Genomic DNA, 7,298 nt, shown 5'->3' on the forward strand with positions numbered 1-7,298 from the left:
AGCTTGATAGACTTTCATATATATTAAACTATCGATTTAATAGTATTCAAAGAGGTGCAACTTTTTGAAATTCAAATAGTAATCAATAATGAATTTAATGATATATTCTTTCAGTGGACAGAGGGAGATTGGAGCTACTTGGTGCACTTTTCACTTTTTAGCATATGAAGCAGCTTGTATAGTTGATACTAACCTTTGTGGGTTTTTTTTTTTTTTTTGGTAAACTTTAAAACTTTTTTTTTATATTTTTACACAATAGTTAATTGTATGCGTTTTAGTTATAGTATCAATTTAATATTCACAATTTTGTTAGCCAACTTGCCCTCTAGCTACTATTTGGCTTCAAACACCAATACTTAATTTAATACTTGAGTGATTAACTCTATTTGACTTGTAAATTAACCACAAATAAATATATTTTATAAAATAAAACAATTTTAACTATTCATATTAATACTTGAGTTTTAGAAGAGAATTAATTAACAAAAAATAAATTACCTGGAGCTTGTAAATTTTGAAAATGAGCCTAAGAACAGGATTTGGTGTACCAACGACCCTCGAAGAGTCATAGATAATGTATCACTAATAGTTAGTTATTCAGTCTAAAATCTGCGTGAAATTGTAGAGTCACAACTTGCCCAGTGCAAAAATTAGACCCCATCTCCTCTATCTAAGAAAGAAACTAAACAGTTTGTATACCTTTTTTTTTCTTAAGCAATACAATACTTTATATTTATGCAATTGTCGTTTTGAAAAAATAGCCTTTGATCTCTCACATTTAAAGTGCTGTAGGTTACTTTATGGCCTAAATTTTAGATTTGTGTCATTATTTTTTTCTTTTTAAATGTTTTAAGCTCCGTCATTTAATTAATTGAAAAGTCATAATTAGGCAGAACTGTAAATCCCAACATCAAATTCAGTTAAAATTAATTTGAATTGTGCTGGCTAGTGGCAGTTGGAGAGTGTCAGCCAAAATAACGAATATTCTGTTTTTATTTGATTTATTTGTTTTTATTTACGATTTATTTATGGTAAACATTACTCCAATACTTATCCAATTTGAAAATTAAAGGGTAATTGCATGGGTATACTTTTGATCTTTTATTTTTAGATTAATTATCTGTGTAGGCTGCTAAAAGTATATTATCCAATCAAACAAAAACAATAGCGAAAAAGTACTATTATTTTTTACTTCAGACCTTTAATATTTGTACATCCAACTTGTTGTATTACAATTCTTTCTTAAACTCATCAAGCATCTCTTTTCCCCAGAGGCAAATCAAATAGTATTTACTCGTTAGTCAATATACTTTTACTTTATGATAGGTTGAATTTCATAATATTCGTTAGATTTGTCATTTATATCTATGAATTTACATTTATATTGTTGGTTATTAGTTGTAGTCACTTAAAATTTTTCTAATGGTAGATTAAATATATTTTTCTTCAAGTTTGATTAAATTATTAAAGTTATAAGATTAATTTTACTTATATCTCTCAAATCCAATAAACTAACAAATTTTAAATTATTTTTGGGATTTTCCACAGTTCTTCTTTGATATGTCTGGCAAAGTGAATTAAAAAAATTAGGAGCATTTTCTTGAATTTGGGGGGGGGGGAATATTGACCAAATTGTAGTTGAAGAAAAGATCTGTTTGGCAGAAATTGATGGTGCCTCAGGTAACACTACATCCAATTTAAAGAGGCACTTGAAAAGAAAACATCCCTCAGAGTTTTCTAATTTAGAAGTTTTATACGACAAAAAGAGATCATCTAGTGATATAGGGCATCACAATCTCAATCCCTTATGACAGAATTTGTTGCGACAAAATCATTTAAAATTATTTTGGGTGAAGAATCCTTCAAATACTATGTTGTTGATCTAGTAGTCATTTGAAGAGTCTCTCTTCTCACTTTTGATTCATCTGGGATCCAAGGACTCTTGAAGCCCATGGCTGATCAACTTGTAGTTGGACTTTCTCGAGAAACGATGAGGACATGTGATGGAAAGTATATAAGAAAGAAAACTCAGCTGATGAAAATATAAAAGGGAAATTAATTCTCATACATGTCACCTAAAGAATTTCCTGACAATAAATATTCAACTGCCTAAAGAAGTGTGAGGGGATACAAGTTTATACACTTTGAATTGTTGACATGAAAGGGAAGCATACAATCCAAGACACACGAATTATGGTGGAAAATATGATGAAAGTATTGAATATATCCAAACATCATTTGTGGCGGTCGTTACCAATAATGCCTCAGCTATGCTAAAGACAGTTCGTTTGCTAAATGAAGACATTGGAAGTGTGGTTGAAGACGAAGATGATGAAGACGAAGAATTTACTATGAGTATAGTCCCAACTGTAAACCACATACGTATGTGGCATTCATACACTCCAGCTTGAAGTGAAAGATAGATTGAAGCGGGCGAAATTTCTGTCACTCTGAATCATGCTCGGCAACTTGTCAAAAATATAAGGAACTCCTACTTTCTGACTGTCATTTGGACGAAGACAAATTAAATACCAATCTTAGATTATGTGACAAGACACAGTACACAGCTCAAGCTGGATAGGCTCATTGAGCTCTGAGGAATGGTTGATCATTTAGCAGCGGCGTCCAAAGATTTCTACATGTCAGAACCTATATGAATTTCAATTACTACATTGATTCATGTCCTTGAACTACCATATTTAGCTACAGTAAAAGTAAAAAAAGAAAATTGAAATCATTGATGTTTTTTTAAAAGAATAGTAGTCTTCGAAAAAAAAAACTCTCCTCTGCAGAAGGTATATGTGGAGAAGAGGTTCTAAAGTCCATCACAAAACGAGAAGAAGGACTTTTTCCAAATTCACTATTCTCGGGAAGTGATTATCTCTATCCTAGATATTGTCTTCTACTAGAAGAATCTCATAATATATTTGCCAGAGAAGCTACCATGGAAACAACAATAAGAATTTTTCATATTAACGAGGAAGCAGGTCTGTTGACGTAATTGGACTTTAGTGTAAGTGACCAGGAACAAGAGGATGCCTTGGAGAGGGAATGAAATATTCTGGCGAAAGGTTCAAAGAGAACTCGTTAAACATTTAATCATAGCACAATAAAAATAGGATTGAAGGATGCAATCATCAATGTCAAGAATGGACCTCGACTCCGAGGAAAAACAGCCTTTGACACAAGAAACAAAGGTATGTCAATGTATTCCTCAGACGTTCATTCCATTGCGTACATTTTATTGTCAAATCCATCATGAATGATTGTTTTCTGCCATTGAATTCATTTTAAGTCATCAGAGATCATCAATGAAGGAGGATCTACTAAATGCAATCCTTTTCTTAAAAGCAAACTGGATATGTAAATACTTGTTATTTATTTTTTCTAATATATAATTTGTAAATATACTTAAGCGAAACAAAAATATTTAGTTTTTAAGTTTTTATAAAATCAAAACTATATTATTTACGTTTTCTTTTATTTATATACTTTTGTATGTGGACCACTTTGTAGAACATGATAATTTTTTTACCTTTTGTTGTAGTGTTCATCAAAATTGATATATATATATTTATCTAACTGTATCACTTTCCAGATTTGGGGCTCGGACTTGAAATTCCTGCTCGACTCGGGACTCAGTCTCGAAGTTCAAGTCGGACTCGGTTTTAAAGTTCAATTAGGACTCGATCTTAAAGTTCAAGTCAAACTAGAGACTCGGATTCGCCCTGAAATTTAAGCGGGTACACAGCCTTGATAAATGCATAGATATTAGGGTTAGGATGGTACTTTAAACCCATTGTTCGATACGAACTGTTATACAACCTTCACGGTACAGTATAATAGTAAAAAAAAATAGAATCAATGTAGCTATTCAAGTTTAATCTATTTTTATTCTTTAATAATTTATTTTTTGTATAAATAGACCCAACATGCCTTTTATGGTATTTATAAGAATTTATGCACTGTATATTTCACTGGTATTAGGAAGATTTGGTCTCTCTAATTTTCATTCTTCTATGACTTCTATAAAAACCGAAAAAAGATTTTCATTAAAAGAATTCATGTGGATGTCTTGTTAGAAAAATTAAGCATATTAACTGCCAACTCGAAGTATTACATATAATACTCAGTCCGAGATAAAAAGCTTCCAGTTCCTCTAGAGGTCCGTCCATCCCTTGTAAAGGATATATATTTTGATTATCCAGAGCTTCTTTGCCTTCGTTTTAAAGTTTAGGAATCACGGTATTATTAAAATGCTTTCTGGGTCTTATTTTTTATTGTGGATCTAGCTCATTAATTAATTCCCTAAATCCTTCTTCCTCAACTAATGAAAAGGGGTTCATGTCTTTAGAAATAAAATACCCTATCTTTGCAGTTATTTTTTTTTTTTTTTGAGAATCCTCAAGAAGATGTTGTTTAAATGCTGTATATATTGACAATCTTCTTGTTGTGTCATTGTCACCTCTCTTTTTCTCAACAGACATTTTTGGATGATGTCTCTGCCAATAAGTTGACAAGTTTGATGTACTTCTACTGGCATAAATGATTGGTGTGGAAAAATAATTACCCACACCTTTTTCAACATTTTATTTATCTTGATAAGGAAATCCAAAGTGCTCCAAAACTGCAAACTTGTAAGTACCAAAGGAAGGTATACTCAACTTCTTATCAAATTCGCTATTCCTAACTATTTGTTAGCCGATGAAGTTTAGATGAAATCTTTAAAAAAAAATACAGATTACTTCGGAGTAATTAAGAACAAAGAACCGTATATAAACATTTAAACTATTAATATCACGTGTCAAATTCAAAATGCCACTAAACACAAAAATAATTACCCAAAAATTTCGGAGTTGTGTGACTCTAGGATTTTCCCCTCACAAACAGTTTACACCAACTAATTTCAGCTTAACAAATCACAAATCAAATTCAAAATGGCATCAAAAAACAAAAAGTTGATTACGTATTTTCGAAGTTACGAAACCTTGAGACTTTCTCGGTCAAACTTTTATTTTGAAACACCATGGGGACATCCTGGTTTTCAAATAAAATAAAAAAAATAATAAATGGTAACATATACATAGCAACATAGTGGTTGCCTAAATATTTAAGACGCAATAGATATTTATGACGCAAAATATATGTTCGATTTTGTAAAAAAAAAAAAATAATAACCAACGCAACGCAACGCTCCGGCTTATTAATAAATATATGTTATATATTATACATAAAGCAAATAAAGAATGATAAAAAAAAAAAAAAATAAGCAACATTTGATTATATCAAAATATTTAATAGGTATATTATACTGGTCCATTTCTAAGTTGTTGGGTTTTTTTTTAAATGATGAGCTCTCATAGGCTAAAAATATGCATTTTGTTAAAAAAATGACTGACAAATTTTGAATAATTTTAAAAAAGATTTAGAGGTCACCCAATGTCCTATAGTTTTGAAAATTGACGTTTTTTGGGAAAGTTTTGTCTACTTCTTTTTATCTTCCAACTACAAGTAGTTATAATTAAATTCACTTTTTAACTTTTTTTACAAAAGTAAATTATCTTTAAAAAGTATTTATTTACTTTGTTCTCAAATTAGTTTCTTTGATTTTAAACGGCATACGAATAAAGGATATTTTTGTAACCTATTACTAGTAGTATCTATCACAGTATCTATCTTTAAACAGCGAAAACTTTAAGGTAAAACTACACAATATTAAGAGAGGACATTGATCTTTCACTTAAGGTTGGTATTGGATGATTAAAAAATAACTATGGTTTTAGCAAGTGTTTTTTCTCCATTTTTATGGTTCCTTTATCTTGAACTGATATTCAAGTTTTATCAAAGTTTTAGAAGGAGTGGGAAAAGATGAACAAAACAGACTTTAAGCGGGGCATGTCCAATTATTTAAAAGTAATTTATGTTATGAAGGATAACATAATTGACCATGTTAAGATAAAACATCAATGTGTTAAACTAAGAAATGATTACAGAGAGTTGTTATAACTTATTATAATTTTTTTAGGGGTAATCTTCCTCGAGGTATACACTTATTGCACCAGGAGCTATGCACCATCCTTGTTGGATGAGTAAGGCATTTTACACTCTCTACGTTTATATGTTTCAAGATCAATTCAAACTCACTGAAATAAGAGGAATTCGTAATATTTTTATTGCGAAAATATACATATACAATCAGAGCTTTGTTCATGTTAGTGATTTTATATTTTCTCCTTACTAAGATCTTAAGTTCGATCATTTTTTTAAATACACATCTAGCAATTTCAGAACCTGTAACAAAAAAAAAATCCTGGCACCTTTGGTATTTAAACGAACAAAATATAACCCTAACATTTTTTGATCACAAAGTATAATCTCAAAAAAACGTAGTATGGCTGATGAAATTATAAATTTAGAAGGCTCAGTTAATCCATAAAAAGTTACAAAACGAAAAAAAGTAGACTTAAAAAATATTCGTTAACTATCATTGGAAAAATTTATTTCAATAATCACCCGGAACTTTTTTACATGTTTGGGCATAACGAATAATTTCCTTCAAGCTGACCCTGAAACTTGGAATTCAAGAAATGAATATAACTGGGTATCTTTTATGATTAGCACCTGAACATGTCCTAATTATTTGGCAAAAAGAATTCAACTCCATAATTACTAATGTTGAATAGCAGGAACAGTATTTATTACTAGTTGTCCAGGACCATAAAAAGAGAACTCCCGATTTTTAAACAGAGTACAAGAACTAGAGAAGACTGTCACAAATTGTTTGAATATTAACAACACCCTTTTTATTTTAATAATATTAGTATCATTTTTCAAAAAAAAAAATGGAAGATTATTCAAAAAAATAAATTTTTGAATTTTTTAAAGAAATTCGATTACTTACTGTAACAAAGGTACCTAATAAAAACCTTCAATGAAAGATCAAAGTTCCCCGGATAATATTGCGTATTTTTACCATAAAGAATTGGCAATATTTATGTTTTATTATACATAAGGATAAATAATGTTTGCTCCAAGTAATAGCTTAAAAACAATATCCTTTTCTCATATTCTGTTTAAAATCACAGCTCCAATTAATAAAATAATAAAGGAATTTAAATATTTTTTAAAGATAATTTATTTATGCATAATATGTGTTAAAATACATTTAATACTATATGTTTGCGGTTTTTATTAAAAGAAGAAGACAAAAAAATGTTTTGAAAAAAAACCCTCAAGTTTTCAACCTTTAAGGACGTTGGGCGACCTTTACAACTATTTCAAAATAGTTAAATTTCATC

General features: G+C 29.8%; 1 long non-coding RNA gene across 1 annotated transcript; it reads right to left on the reverse strand.

The window, feature by feature from the left end:
* Positions 1-3,873: 3,873 nt before the first annotated feature.
* On the reverse strand, positions 3,874-5,037 carry LOC139905826 (uncharacterized). Its single transcript, XR_011780897.1, has 2 exons — positions 4,842-5,037; positions 3,874-4,722 (listed from the first exon to the last, which is right to left on the reverse strand). It is a non-coding gene; the product is annotated as an uncharacterized lncRNA (long non-coding RNA).
* Between the last annotated feature and the right edge of the window lie 2,261 nt (positions 5,038-7,298).

This window comes from Lepeophtheirus salmonis, chromosome 6 (genome assembly GCF_016086655.4).
Source record: "Lepeophtheirus salmonis chromosome 6, UVic_Lsal_1.4, whole genome shotgun sequence".
Lineage (NCBI taxonomy): Eukaryota > Metazoa > Arthropoda > Copepoda > Siphonostomatoida > Caligidae > Lepeophtheirus > Lepeophtheirus salmonis.